This window comes from Odocoileus virginianus, chromosome 10 (genome assembly GCF_023699985.2).
Source record: "Odocoileus virginianus isolate 20LAN1187 ecotype Illinois chromosome 10, Ovbor_1.2, whole genome shotgun sequence".
NCBI classification, from domain to species: domain Eukaryota; kingdom Metazoa; phylum Chordata; class Mammalia; order Artiodactyla; family Cervidae; genus Odocoileus; species Odocoileus virginianus.
Genome location: NC_069683.1, coordinates 73,181,977 through 73,195,408, shown reverse-complemented (window position 1 = coordinate 73,195,408; position 13,432 = coordinate 73,181,977). Strand labels below are relative to the sequence as shown.

Below are 13,432 nucleotides of genomic sequence, written 5' to 3'. Positions count from 1 at the left end.
CTTCATGCCACACACCAAAACTTAATTTAAAAAGCTGTTTATAAATTGGAGGCAACTGCCTTAAGGAACCAGACACTCAGGATATCAGGCCTATAGAGGAGATATTATTTTTTTGAAAATGGTTTGTGGACTTTGAGTCAAGTGTAATTGCAGAAAATGAAACTCTCCCTTTGGTATTGCAACCTCCCCATCACCAACTTTGAATTTTCAGTTTTGAATTTCACCTGTTGAGAGATGGACACCTTTGCTTGCCACTGTGCAGACTAAGAATCTCCACCAGAGCCCTGCTACAGAGAGATTACAATCAGAAGGGTAGTCTGTATGCACAGCAGCGCTAGTGAAGTCACGACTGGTAGAGGAGTTACTAGGATAGTGAACGTGAAAGTGTTACTGGCTCAGTCGTGTCCAATTCTTTGTGACCCCATGGACTATAGCCAACCAGACTCCTCTGTCCATGGAATTCTCCAGGCAAGAATACTGAAGTCAATAGCGATTCCCTTCTCCAGGGGATCTCCCTGACCTAAGGATTGAACCCAGGTCTCCTGAACTGCAGGCAGATTCTTTACCACGTTAGCCACCAGGGAAGCCCTGTACTAGGATGGTGGGATAACTGGAGCTAGGTTTGGACCTCCTCTCAAAATGGATCTCAAAGGAAAGTTAAGATATACACGAATTAAAATGCAGGGGGCTAGAGGTTTATATGCCCTAATGTACAGCTATAAATTTGGATAGCATCTTTGAAATACAAAAATAGTCCACAATGGCTTTATGTAAATTTCAAATTATAATCTTAGATTAATGGGCCTGCTTATTGGCAATACTCAAAATGTTTTGCAAAAGCAGTTCATGTTGTGCTCACTTCGGGAGCACATATACTAAAATTGGAATGATACAGAGAAGATTAGCATGGCCCCTGCACAAGGACAACATGTAACATGAACCTATGGACACCTTATCTTTGACAAAGGAGGCAAGGATATACAATGGAAAAAAGACAACCTCTTTAACAAGTGGTGCTGGGAAAACTGGTCAACCACTTGTAAAAGAATGAAACTAGAACACTTTATAACACCATACACAAAAATAAACTCAAAATGGATTAAAGATCTAAATGTAAGACCAGAAACTATAAAACTCCTAGAGGAGAACATAGGCAAAATCCTCTCCGACATAAATCACAGCAGGATCCTCTATGACACACATCCCAGAATATTGGAAACAAAAGCAAAAATAAACAAATGGGACCTAATGAAACTCAAAAGCTTTTGCACAACAAAGAAAACTATAAGCAAGGTGAAAAGACAGCACTCAGATTGGGAGAAAATAATAGCAAACGAAGCAACAGACAAAGGATTAACCTCAAAAATATACAAGCAACTCCTGCAGCTCAATTCCAGAAAAATAAATGACACAATCAAAAAAAAAATGGGCCAAAGAACTAAACAGACATTTCTCCAAAGAAGACATACAGATGGCTAACAAACACATGAAAAGATGCTCAACATCACTCATCATCAGAGAAATGCAAACCAAAACCACAATGAGGTACCATTATACTCCAGTCAGGATGGCTGCTATCCAAAAGTCTACAAGCAATAAATGCTGGAAAGGGTGTGGAGGAAAGCGAACCCTCTTACACTGTTGGTGGGAATGCAAACTAGTACAGCCGCTATGGAGAACGGTGTGGAGATTTCTTTAAAAACCGGAAATAGAACTGCCATATGACCCAGAAATCCCACTTCTGGGCATACACACTGAGGAAACCAGATCTGAAGGAGACGCGTGTACCCCAATGTTCATCGCAGCACTGTTTATAATAGCCAGGACATGGAAGCAACCTAGATGTCCATCAGAAGACGAATGGATAAGGAAGTGTGGTACATATACACCATGGAATATTATTCAGCCATTAAAAAGAATTCATTTGAATCAGTTCTAATGAGATGGATGAAACTGGAGCCTATTATACAGAGTGAAGTAAGCCAGAAAGATAAAGACCATTACAGTATACTAACACATATATATAGAATTTAGAAAGATGGTAATGATAACCCTATATGCAAAACAGAAAAAGAGACACAGATGTATGGAACAGACTTTTGGACTCTGTGGGAGAAGGCGAGGGTGGGATGTTTCGAGAGAACAGCATCAAAACATGTATATTATCTAGGGTGAAACAGGTCACCAGCCCAGGTTGGATGCATGAGACAAGTGCTCAGTCCTGGTGCACTGGGAAGACTCAGAGGAATTGGGTAGAGAGGGAGGTGGGAGGGAGCATCTGGATGGGGAATACATGTAAATCCATGGCTGATTCATGTCAATGTATGACAAAACCCACTACAATATTTTAAAGTAATTAGCCTCCAACTAATAAAAATAAATGGGAAAAAAAAAAAAGCAGTTCATTACCTTCTTGTTATTTTCCTGGCATGTGAGCAAATAAACTGTTTGCTATGCTAAAAAGTATTTCTAGTGTTGAGAAAACATATCTGGGCTCTACTTCAAAAATAGTTTAACAGATGTCAGCAAAATGAAAGAGGAGGTCTTAAACTCTCATGCCCCCACATAAATACCTATTAACAACTATAAACAGAAAAGAAAACATGGGTGCCTATCTCAGAAACCCGGGGTGAGCACAAAAAAAATATGAAAAGCTGCGTTTAAAGGGTAAAGAGGAATGATTTCTTTGACTGGGTCACTTCTTCCCTAAGCTGGGACAGTCCCATACCAAGAGAGATCCACCAGGTGTATGTTTTCTCCAGTGTGGAAGAAAAGCCAAGATTAACAACCAGCCTCCCAGCTTTCCTGGACGTCTTTCCAGAAATCTGCTTCTGTCTCATTACAGGACACACTAGGGGAACTAGCAGGGGTAAGTCACAAGGTTTCAGCTCAGAATGAAGAAGCAGGGCACCACTCAAACCAATGACTGTGCAGCATTTGACTCTCACTCACTCTTATTAGAATGGCATTTGTCCTAAGTTTTTTTTTTTCATTTATTTTTATTAGTTGGAGGCTAATTACTTTAAAATATTGTAGTGGGTTTTGTCATACATTGACATGAATCAGCCATGAACTCACATATATTCCCCATCCCGCTCCCCCTCCCCACCTCCCTCTCTATCCGATCCTTCTGGGCCTTCCCAGTGCACAAGGCCCGAGCACTTGTCTCATGCATCCAACCTGAGCTGGTGACCTGTTTCACCCTAGATAATATACATGTTTTGATGCTGTTCTCTCGAAACATCCCACCCTCGCCTTCTCCCACAGAGTCCAAAAGTCTGTTCCATACATCTGTGTCTCTTTTTCTGTTTTGCATATAGGGTTATCATTACCATCTTTCTAAATTCTATATATATGTGTTAGTATACTGTAATGGTCTTTATCTTTCTGGCTTACTTCGCTCTGTATAATAGGCTCCAGTTTCATCCATCTCATTAGAACTGATTCAAATGAATTCTTCTTAATGGCTGAATAATATTCCATGGTGTATATGTACCACACTTCCTTATCCATTCGTCTTCTGATGGACATCTAGGTTGCTTCCATGTCCTGGCTATTATAAACAGTGCTGCGATGAACATTGGGGTACACGCGTCTCCTTCAGATCTGGTTTCCTCAGTGTGTATGCCCAGAAGTGGGATTTCTGGGTCATATGGCAGTTCTATTTCCAGTTTTTAAAGAAATCTCCACACTGTTCTCCATAGCGGCTGTACTAGTTTGCATTCCCACCAACAGTGTAAGAGGGTTCGCTTTCCTCCACACCCTTTCCAGCATTTATTGCTTGTAGACTTTTGGATAGCAGCCATCCTGACTGGTGTGTAATGGTACCTCATTGTAGTTTTGGTTTGCATTTCTCTGATGATGAGTGATGTTGAGCATCTTTTCATGTGTTTGTTAGCCATCTGTATGTCTTCTTTGGAGAAATGTCTGTTTAGTTCTTTGGCCCATTTTTTTGATTGGGTCATTTATTTTTCTGGAATTGAGCTGCAGGAGTTGCTTGTATATTTTTGAGATTAATCCTTTGTCTGTTGCTAAAAATATGGAATGCTTCACGAATTTGCGTGTCATCCTTGTGCAGGGGCCATGCTAATCTTCTCTGTATCGTTCCAATTTTAGTACATGTGCTGCCAAAGCAACCACTGTCCTAAGTTTTAAACAACATAGACACCACCAATGGAGAAAGCATGGTGAAGAAACATGAGAAAAACATTCTAATGTATGAGGAAATATTTACATCCTTCAAAGTCAGTGGACTGAAAGTCAGTGTTTTTAAAAGAAGCCATTCAATAGAAGGCAGGGAAATTCTGAGGGTCGCAAATTTGTACAAGGCACATGTTCTATCCTCTCATATCTTGTATTCACAAAAAGACAGAAGGACAAGTTGAAAGAATATTGTATCTAGAGAAAAAAATAGTGCAGGAATGAATTATGAGGTCGCAGACAATTCATTGATTCTTCCTAGTTGTCAAATTCATCATCTACTAAATGAGAATTAATTTCCTGCTGATGGCATAAAAAAGAAACAACCATAATAATTAACAATTTTTTAAAGAATTGCAATGCATTCTGCATTTTGCATGCATAATCACATTATTGCTCTGGCAAAATCCCAAACAAGTTGTTACCATCAGTAGAAAGTTTAACAGATTAGAAGTCCTTGTCAATCATCTACTTCAAACATGAAGGTATTATTAGTGAGTAGCATGGTTAAAACTTCCAAATTCATATGCCATGTAGCACTTTATGATTAGAAAAAATCAAGGTAAAGCTCGCAGACAATGAAAAGATCACCATATCTCATAAATAAAGCAGAGGTATTTAAGTTCATTGGTTAAGATTTTTCAATTTATTTCAGATGTAATAAAGCATCCCTCAATTTCTAATCATGAAAGCTGAAGAATGCTTCCTAAAGTTTTAGGGTTCTATAATCCATTCATCACAGTTTAAAGTTCAAAATTTCACTCCTGTTTATTGAGAACTCTGATAATAAACTGAGCAAAAGTATAATGTTGCATGAAATGTCAATCATACAGAGTAATGAATGGTGAATTTCAACCTTAATGCAGGGTTTCCATTTCCCAGCCCTATATTCTTTCTCCTATAATGTATTACATCTTAATCTTTAGTATAAAGGTGGTCTCATTTACTTATCCATAAGGAACTTCTTCCTTTCAAAAGTCCTCCTCAATGAATCTTGGACCTCTTTGTTTCTCAGGGTATAGATAAGTGGGTTCAACATGGGAATCACGGCTGTACACAACACAGAAACAACTTTATCAACATCCAGGGAGAAACTATAACTTGGATGTACATAGATGAAGAAGAGTGTCCCATAAAGGATGGAGACAGCAGTCAGGTGTGAAGTGCAGGTGGAGAAGGCTTTCTGCCTCCCATCAGCAGAACAGATCCTCAGGATAGTGATGACAATTAAATGTAGGAGACCAAGATGGTCCAGCTGTTGGGTACTCCTGGAGCTCCAGCCAAGATGAAAAGTAAAACTTCATTGACCCGTGTGTCTGCACATGCCAGGGAGAGAACAGGAAGAAGGTCATAGAAGAAGTGATTGATGATTTTTGGACCACAGTAAGACAGGCGAAAGATGCAAGTTGTGTGGATCATGGTGCTTATAGGGCCCACGGTATAAGGATCTATCACCAGCTGCCCACAGACTCGCTGAGACATAATGAGTGTCAAAATAGGGCCTTACAGATGGCCATATACCCGTCATATGTCATGGAAGCTAGAAGGAAACATTCAGTCACTACACAATGACCAAAAAACCAGATCTGGGCCGCATAGCCAAAGAAAGAGATGACTTTTTTCTCCACAAAGATGTCAGTTAATATCTTGGGACCAATAACAGAAGAAGAACAGACGTCGACAAAGGAAAAGTGGCTGAGAAAAAAGTTCATGGGGCTGTGGAGTCGAGAATCCATTCAAATGTAAGTGATCACCCCCAAGTTTCCCAGAAAAGTGGCAGCATAAACCAAGAGAAATATCACAAAAGGAACAACCTGGAGCTGGAAGTGATTTGTCAAGCGCACAGAAACAAACTCAGTCACCAGAGTTTCATTTTTCATAATCCATTTATCTGATCTAATCTGTAATGAGAAAGAGAGAAACCTTTCTATTTGAGTCAATTCCTAATTGGGTGTCCTCATTTTAAAAGTGAATGAAGTTTTTATCTTTTTTACATTTACAGGGTAAATTGACAGACAACACTCTGATTTTTACTCCTGGGTGGTCATCCCATCCACTTATTGTTTGTATGATATTAAGTCACTAAACCTCAGTTTCCTCTTTATCAAAACAGAATTTTTTATGAGAATCATAGGGGGTTTTTTGTTTGTTTGTTTGTTTGTTTGTTTGGTGTAGAAGTAGCATTTGGAGATTATCTAAGGTAACTCCTCTTAACTGCCAGATTACATTTCTAAAAATCCCTGCCTTTGAACCAAGGATATTTTAAGACACATTTGACAGATAAGGTATCACATGCATTTGATGAATTCAGGCTGATAGTTCTCACTCTCACCCTAGATAAAGTCTGTAAGAAATATAACTTCCTTGCTAATTGCTTCAGATTCTGGAAAAAAAAAAAGTCAGTGTCTTGTCTAAAAGATAACTTCTGAAGTCTAAAAAGGAGCGTGAGCTCAGACAAATGAAGTTGGCTTTTGAACAGAGTTCAAAGTCCTCAGCAGTTTCTACTCTGTGATGCCTTCGCTAAAACACCTATATTCCTCATATTATTAATGAACATGCTGATTACTTTATCAAACTCCATTCTCTTTTCAGCCCATTAGAGAGGCGAGTTCTTAAATATTCAGTAGGTGTTGTAATCAATTGTGTCTTACCAGAATCTGGGAGAGAAAAATAATATATTAAACATGAAAAGGACACCCCTAGGCATTTATACGCCTAAAAACCTATGTTGACAGAAAAACATGGACAACTGTGTTCATAGAAGTTTTATTAATAATGGCCAAACACTTGAAATAACACAATTATTGAGCAAACTGTGGTATATCCATACCACAGAATACTATTCAGTAATAAAGAGGAGAAAAATTTGATACATGCAACAATCTGGCTGAGTGTCAAGGGCAGAGTTGATAAAAAACAAACAAAAAAAATCTCAAAAGGTCACATACTCTGTGATTCCATTTATAAAACATATTCAAATGGCAGAATTTTAGAGATGGAGAAGAGGTTGCCTCAGATTTAGAATGTTGGGAAGGAGGGTGGTGGTGTTATGTGCTATCCTTTTGTAATAAAGGATAGCACACAGGAGATTTTTGTGGAGATGGAATAATTTTGTATCCTGATTGTTCTGGTGGTTAAACAAATCTACATGAGCGCTGAAACAATATGGAACTATATACATAACATACCGATATCAATTTCCTGTTTTTTGTATGGTACTATAGTAGTAAATATTAAAATTAAAAGACACTTACTCCTTGGAAGGAAAGTTATGACCAACCTAGATAGCATATTAAAAAGCAGAGACATTATTTTGCCAACAAAGGTCCATCTAGTCAGGGCTATGGTTTTTCCAGTGGTCATGTATGGATGTGAGGGTTGGACTGTGAAGAAAGCTGAACGTCGAAGAATTGATGCTTTTGAACTGTGGTGTTGGAGAAGACTCTTGAGAGTCCCTTGGACTGCAAGGAGATCCAACCAGTCCATCCTAAAGGAGATCAGTCCTGGATGTTCATTGAAAGATCTGATGCTGGGGCTGAAACTCCAGTACTTTGGCCACCTCATGCGAAGAGTTGACTCATTGGAAAGGACCCTGATGCTGGGAGGAATTGGGGCAGGAGGAGAAGGGGCTGACAGAGGATGAGATGGCTGGATGGCATCACTGACTCAATGGACATGAGTTTGAGTAAACTCTGGGAGTTTGTGATGGACAGGGAGGCCTGGCGTGCTGCAATTCATGGGTGGCAAAGAGTCGGACATGACTGAGCAACTGAACAGAACTGATAGTAGTAAACTGGGATAAAACTGAGGGAGAGATACATGAGACCTCTCTCTACTGTCTTTGAAGCTTTCTGTGAATATTAATTTCAAAATAAAAAGGCTTAAAAAATGACTAGAAAGTTAGAGGAAGGGGAAGTGAGTATAGCACCAAAAAAAAAAAAAAGGAAACTGAAGAAGGGAGGTATACATTTTGGACATTAAAATAATCATGGTGAACTGACCTTAATCCTCACTAGGGCTTGACTCTCATCTTCATTTGGCTCAGACTCTCATCCTCTCTACCTCCTGAATCTTGTCCTCATTAGTCACGAAATCAGGTTTTCACTGTGCCCTGAGTCTGGTCCTAACTGAGCCCTGGTTATGGTCCTCACTAGGGCCTGACACTCTTCCTCACTTTGTCCTCTCATCATCAACAGGGCCTGACTCTGTCCTCTATGGCCTGACACTTTGTGTCACTACTTCCTCATTGCTTCACTGGACCATGAAACTTGTTCTCCCTGGATACTGACACTGTTCCTCACTGGGCTCTGATTTGGGTCCTCACTACAGCCTAACTCTGGTCCTGACCACGTCAAGACTGTTGTTTCAATAGGACCTGATTCTCGTCCTCTACACCCTAACTCTTCCTCTCTAGGCACTGCTTCTGTTCCTCACTGGGTCTGATCCTGGTCCACCCTGACTTGAATCTGGTCCTTTCTATATCCTGAATCTTGTCCTCTATACAGTCTGACTCTGGTCTTCTGACAGCCCAACTCTTTGCCTTATCATTGCCTGACTGAATCTGATTCTCTTTGTGGTTTAACTCTGTCCCCTCTACTGCCTGACACTTTTCTTCACTACACTCTGATTCTTGATCCTTAGCCCTGATTCAGGGCTAAGTCAGACTAAAGTCCCTGGGTCTGACTTTGGTCCTCACAGCACCCTGACTCGTCGCCTCACTGGGAATTGACACTGGTCCTCGGTGGGCCCGGATGCTGGAAATCACTATGGCCTTAATATGGCCCTCACTATGTCCTGATTCAGGTCCTCATCACAGTCTGAGTCTCATCCTACTAGGACCTGACTGTTGTCTTGCCTACATCCTGCAGTCATCCTAACTATATTTGACCGTGGACCTCAATGTTCCCTGAGTCTCATCCTCACTGGGTCCTGATTCTGATCCTCACTACATCTTGACTCTGATCCTCACTAGGGTCTGACTCTCATCATCAGTTTGGCCTGACTCTTACTTTCACCTTGGCCTGACTCTGTCCTCTAAGGCCTGAGACTTTGGTCACCACGACCTGACTTGTTGCCTCACTCTCTCATAAAACTTGTCCTCACAGGACACTGACACTGCTGCTCACTCAGCGCTGAATCTGGTCCTCACTACCTGACCCTGGTCCTAAGTGGCCCCTCACTCTGGTTTTCTCTATGGCCTGACTTGGTCATCTCTAAGGCCTGGCACATTGCCTCACTTTGACTGTGATCCTTATTAGGCCCTGATTCTGGTCCTCACACTGACTGATTCTGTCCTCACTGCAGCATGATCTTCATCATCACTAGGGCTGGAACCTCATTTCTAATAGGGCCTGACTCTCATCCTCACTTTTACCTGACTCATCCTTACCGTGGCCTGAATCTGTACTCAGTGCCCTGACACTTTGGGTCACTACCTCCTGACTCTTTGCCTCACTGGGTCATGAATCTTGTCCTCACTGGAGACTGACACTGCTCCTCACTGGGCTCTGATTTTGGTCCTCATTGCAGTCTGACTCTTGGCCTCACTATGGCATGACTCTCATTCTCATTAGGGCCTTTCTCTCATGCTCACTAGGACATGAGTCTCAACCCAGTAGGCCCTGAGTCTGGTTCTCACTAGACACTGATTCTCTTCTCACCTCACTGGGCTCTGCTCCTGGTCGGCTCTGCAGCTTGACTCTGGTCCTTTCTACATCCTGAACCTGGTCCTCTGTAGGCCCTGACTCTGGTCCTCTCTATGGCCTGACAATTTGCCTCACCTCAGCCTGACATTTTGTTTCACTGGGCTTGACTCTGTTCCTCCCCGTGCCCTGACTCTTTGGCTCACTACAGCCTGACTCTGCCTCACCGTGAGGACAGTGGTCCTCCATGGGCCCTGACACTGGACGTCACCTAGCCTGAATATGGTCCTCACTATGTCCTGATTCTGGTGCTCACTAGGGTCTCAGTCTCATCTTCACTAGGGCCTCAGTGAGCACAAAGGTCAGGCCCTATTGAGGACGAGAAGCATCCATAGTGTAGACCAGAGTCAGATCATAGTTAAGACCATATCAGGGCTCAGTAAAGAACAGTGTCAACATGCAGTGAGGACCAGAGTCAGACCATGTTGAGGATCAGAGTGAGGCAGGTCCCAGTGAGGAACCAACACACTGCCCTGTGAGAAGCAAAGCCCTGCACCAAGTATGAGACAAAGCACTCTGCATCCTGACACTTGTCCTCACTAGAGGCTGACTCTGGACCTCACTGGACACTGATTCTGGTCCTCACTACATGTTGACTGTGATCCTCACTAAGGCTTGACTCTTGTTCTCACTTTGGCCTAACTCTCATCCTCACTAGTGACTGACTCTCATCCTCACTTTGGATGAAATTTTTCAAGTAGTGGGTTACTCTCAGCAAACACAATGCTGAAAAACCTATGTTCTTCTGTTGAATGAATGGCAATAAATAGAGTGTTTTACAGGTGTATATCTTGCAGCAACTGTCTAGATTCTAAGATGTGAGAATGCCATGTTTCCACAGAGGGTCTAACTTCCAGAGTCACAGCCAGGATGTTTCCCTGCATTTTCCGAGCCTTATGAACCCATTCCTAGGTCATCCTGGGACTGCCTATGAAGAAACAGGCTGTAGGAGTGTGTCTGAGAGTGCTGAGTGCCATCTAGTCTGGTTACCTAATGAGTTGACATGCTACCGGAAATGATCTAGCAGCAAGGAATTGCAAGCAGCCTGCTTGCTTCAGAAATCCCAAAGGTCTGACCAAAGATATTGTCACAAGTAAGAAAAGAGCAATTGGATAGATTTTCAGGAAGTTTCTAGGCCACACCGTTTTAGGACCACCTGAAAGAAAATGCTAATTTTGCCAACAAATTCAAGCATGCAGATTCACACTCAGTATGTGGCCCTGTAGTATCCAAGAATTTTCCAGACAGACAGAGGATCATTGGATCTCTCCTACAGAGAAAACTTGATAGAACAGACATTTGGTTGTTTGTTTTCTTTTTCCCTGTGAGTGTGGGGGTCTTCCCTACAGTAACACAGTCATGGGAAATTGTTACTGAAAAATGACCTCCAAGCAAGCATTTTCAAGCAGTGTGTTACTCTCAGCACACAGAATACTGAGAAATTTATGCTCCTTCGATGAATGAAAGGCATAAAAAAAGTGTTTTTCAGCCATCTATTTATTAGGAAGTCTAGATTCTAAGATATGAGAACTCCAAGTTTGTACAGAGGCCCTAATTTCCAGAGTCATAACCAATATGTTTCCTTGCACTTTCCAAGCCTTGTGAACACATTCCTAGCTCATATTGGGTCTAGTCACGAGGAAACAGGCTTGGGAAATTGTCTAAGAGTACTGAGTGCCATACTGTTATTACCTATATTAGTTGATGTTCTAATGGAAATGATTCTGCCCCAAGGAGTTTCAAGCTGCCTACTCACATCAGAAATCAGAAAGGTTTGACCAAACCTATTGATGTCATAAGTAGGAAAACATCAATTGGATGGATTATCAGGCAGCTGCCAGTCCACACCATTTTAGGGCCAACAGAGAGAAAATGCTAATTTTGCCAACAAGGTCCAATATCAAGTTTCACACTCAGTATGTTTCCCTGTAGTATTCAAGAATTTTCCAGACAGACCTAGGATCATTCAATCCTTCCTACAGAGAAACATTGATGAAACAGGTTTTTTTGTTTGTTTGTTTTCCCTGTAATTACACTATTCTTCCATACTGTGACAACCATGAGGGGAAATTTTTACTTAAAAATGACTTCCAGGCAAAAATTTGCAAATATTGGGTTGCTCTCAGCAAACAAAATGCTTTGAAACATACATTCCTTCGGTGAATGAAAGGCAAGAAAAGAGAGTGCTAAAGGCATTTCTTCCTGTGACTGCCAGGAATTTTGCACTCTGATGCCTGAAATAAATGCACATGAGCTCATTTCTCTCTTCCTTATGCCTGCAACTTCACTTAAGTATCTGCATTTTCTAAAGCACAGGTCCTTGCTTATTAATGCTACAAAGTCATCTGACAGTGTAATTTCGCCCACTTGGGGTAAAAACAGGTCCAGCAGAAGCCCTTATTGAACATTCTTTCCTGAATTCTTTTCTAAGGGAATGGTGTAGTGTGGTCTAGGAGTGCCTTTGCACAGTTCAGAACCTGTGGGAAAATGTTTTTCTGAACCTAGAACTCGGTATCTGAAGAGAAAGTATCATTTTTGTGTAACAAATCTGGAATACTTGCAGTCTCCAACCTGATGGGAAACACACTGGTGCGTTTTCCCCTTCTTTATGACAAGTTTCATCAAGTATTTGTGTTTTCTCAGAGAAACATGCTTCTTGCCATTTCTTGCTGGAAAGTCCTCTGACAGCACACTTTTAGCTGAACAGGGTAAAAACAGATCTAGATGTCATCATACATGGATCGTACCTTGAGTCCTAGGACTGAATTTACAGAGCTTTGAAACTACAGGGAGACATGTTTTGTGAACCTGGAATTGAGGTATGATGTCCAAAATCAGTCATTTACACTGTGAAACCTATAGAGTTGCAGCATGTAACCTGTCAGAAATACACACAGGCTCATTCTACTCTTCAATCCTAGAACCACTTCTTTAAGTAGTTGACTTTTCAAAAAATCAGGGCCTCCCTGGTGGCTCAGAGGGTAAAGCATCTGCCTGCCACGCAGGAGATCCGGGTTCGATCCCCATATTGGGAAGTTCCCCTGGAGAAGGAAAGGGCAGCCCACTCCAGTAGTCTTGCCTGCAAAATGCCATGGACAAAGGAGCCTGGATGGCTACAGTGAGAGGAATCACAAAGAATCGTACAGGACTGAGCAACTTCACTTCTCCTGAATCAGGCTGCTTGGCACTTCTTTCACCTAATCAGGCTTGCCCATCCAGATTCACACAGCACTCTCAAACAAGACCATGCCTGTGCACTAGGAGTGTCTTTATTCAGTTCTAAATAGGCAGGGAAATGTGTTATCTTGAAGCTGGAATTCCAGGCAATATGGCAAAATCAGTATATTCCTTCTGTGAAATCAGTAGACTTGCATACTCAAACCAGCCAGGAAAATACACTGGGCCATTTTTCTTTGCATTATGGCAACAGCTTTGGTCCATTCTTTGAGTTTTCTGAAAGGAACATGCTGCTGGCCACTTCTTACTGGGGAGGCAAGACCCAGTCCAGTTTCATCAAATTAGGGTATCAA

At 41.6% G+C, this 13,432-nt stretch overlaps 2 non-coding genes and 1 pseudogene across 2 annotated transcripts; 1 reads left to right on the top strand and 2 right to left on the bottom strand.

The window, feature by feature from the left end:
* Positions 1-851: 851 nt before the first annotated feature.
* On the top strand, positions 852-960 carry LOC139037307 (U6 spliceosomal RNA). The gene has a single exon (XR_011490128.1). It is a non-coding gene; the product is annotated as a U6 spliceosomal RNA (small nuclear RNA).
* Positions 961-4,033: 3,073 nt separating this feature from the next.
* Positions 4,034-4,136, bottom strand: LOC139037293 (U6 spliceosomal RNA). Its single transcript, XR_011490114.1, has one exon. It is a non-coding gene; the product is annotated as a U6 spliceosomal RNA (small nuclear RNA).
* A 1,007-nt stretch (positions 4,137-5,143) lies between these two features.
* On the bottom strand, positions 5,144-6,080 carry LOC110133714 (olfactory receptor 5G25-like; annotated as a pseudogene).
* Between the last annotated feature and the right edge of the window lie 7,352 nt (positions 6,081-13,432).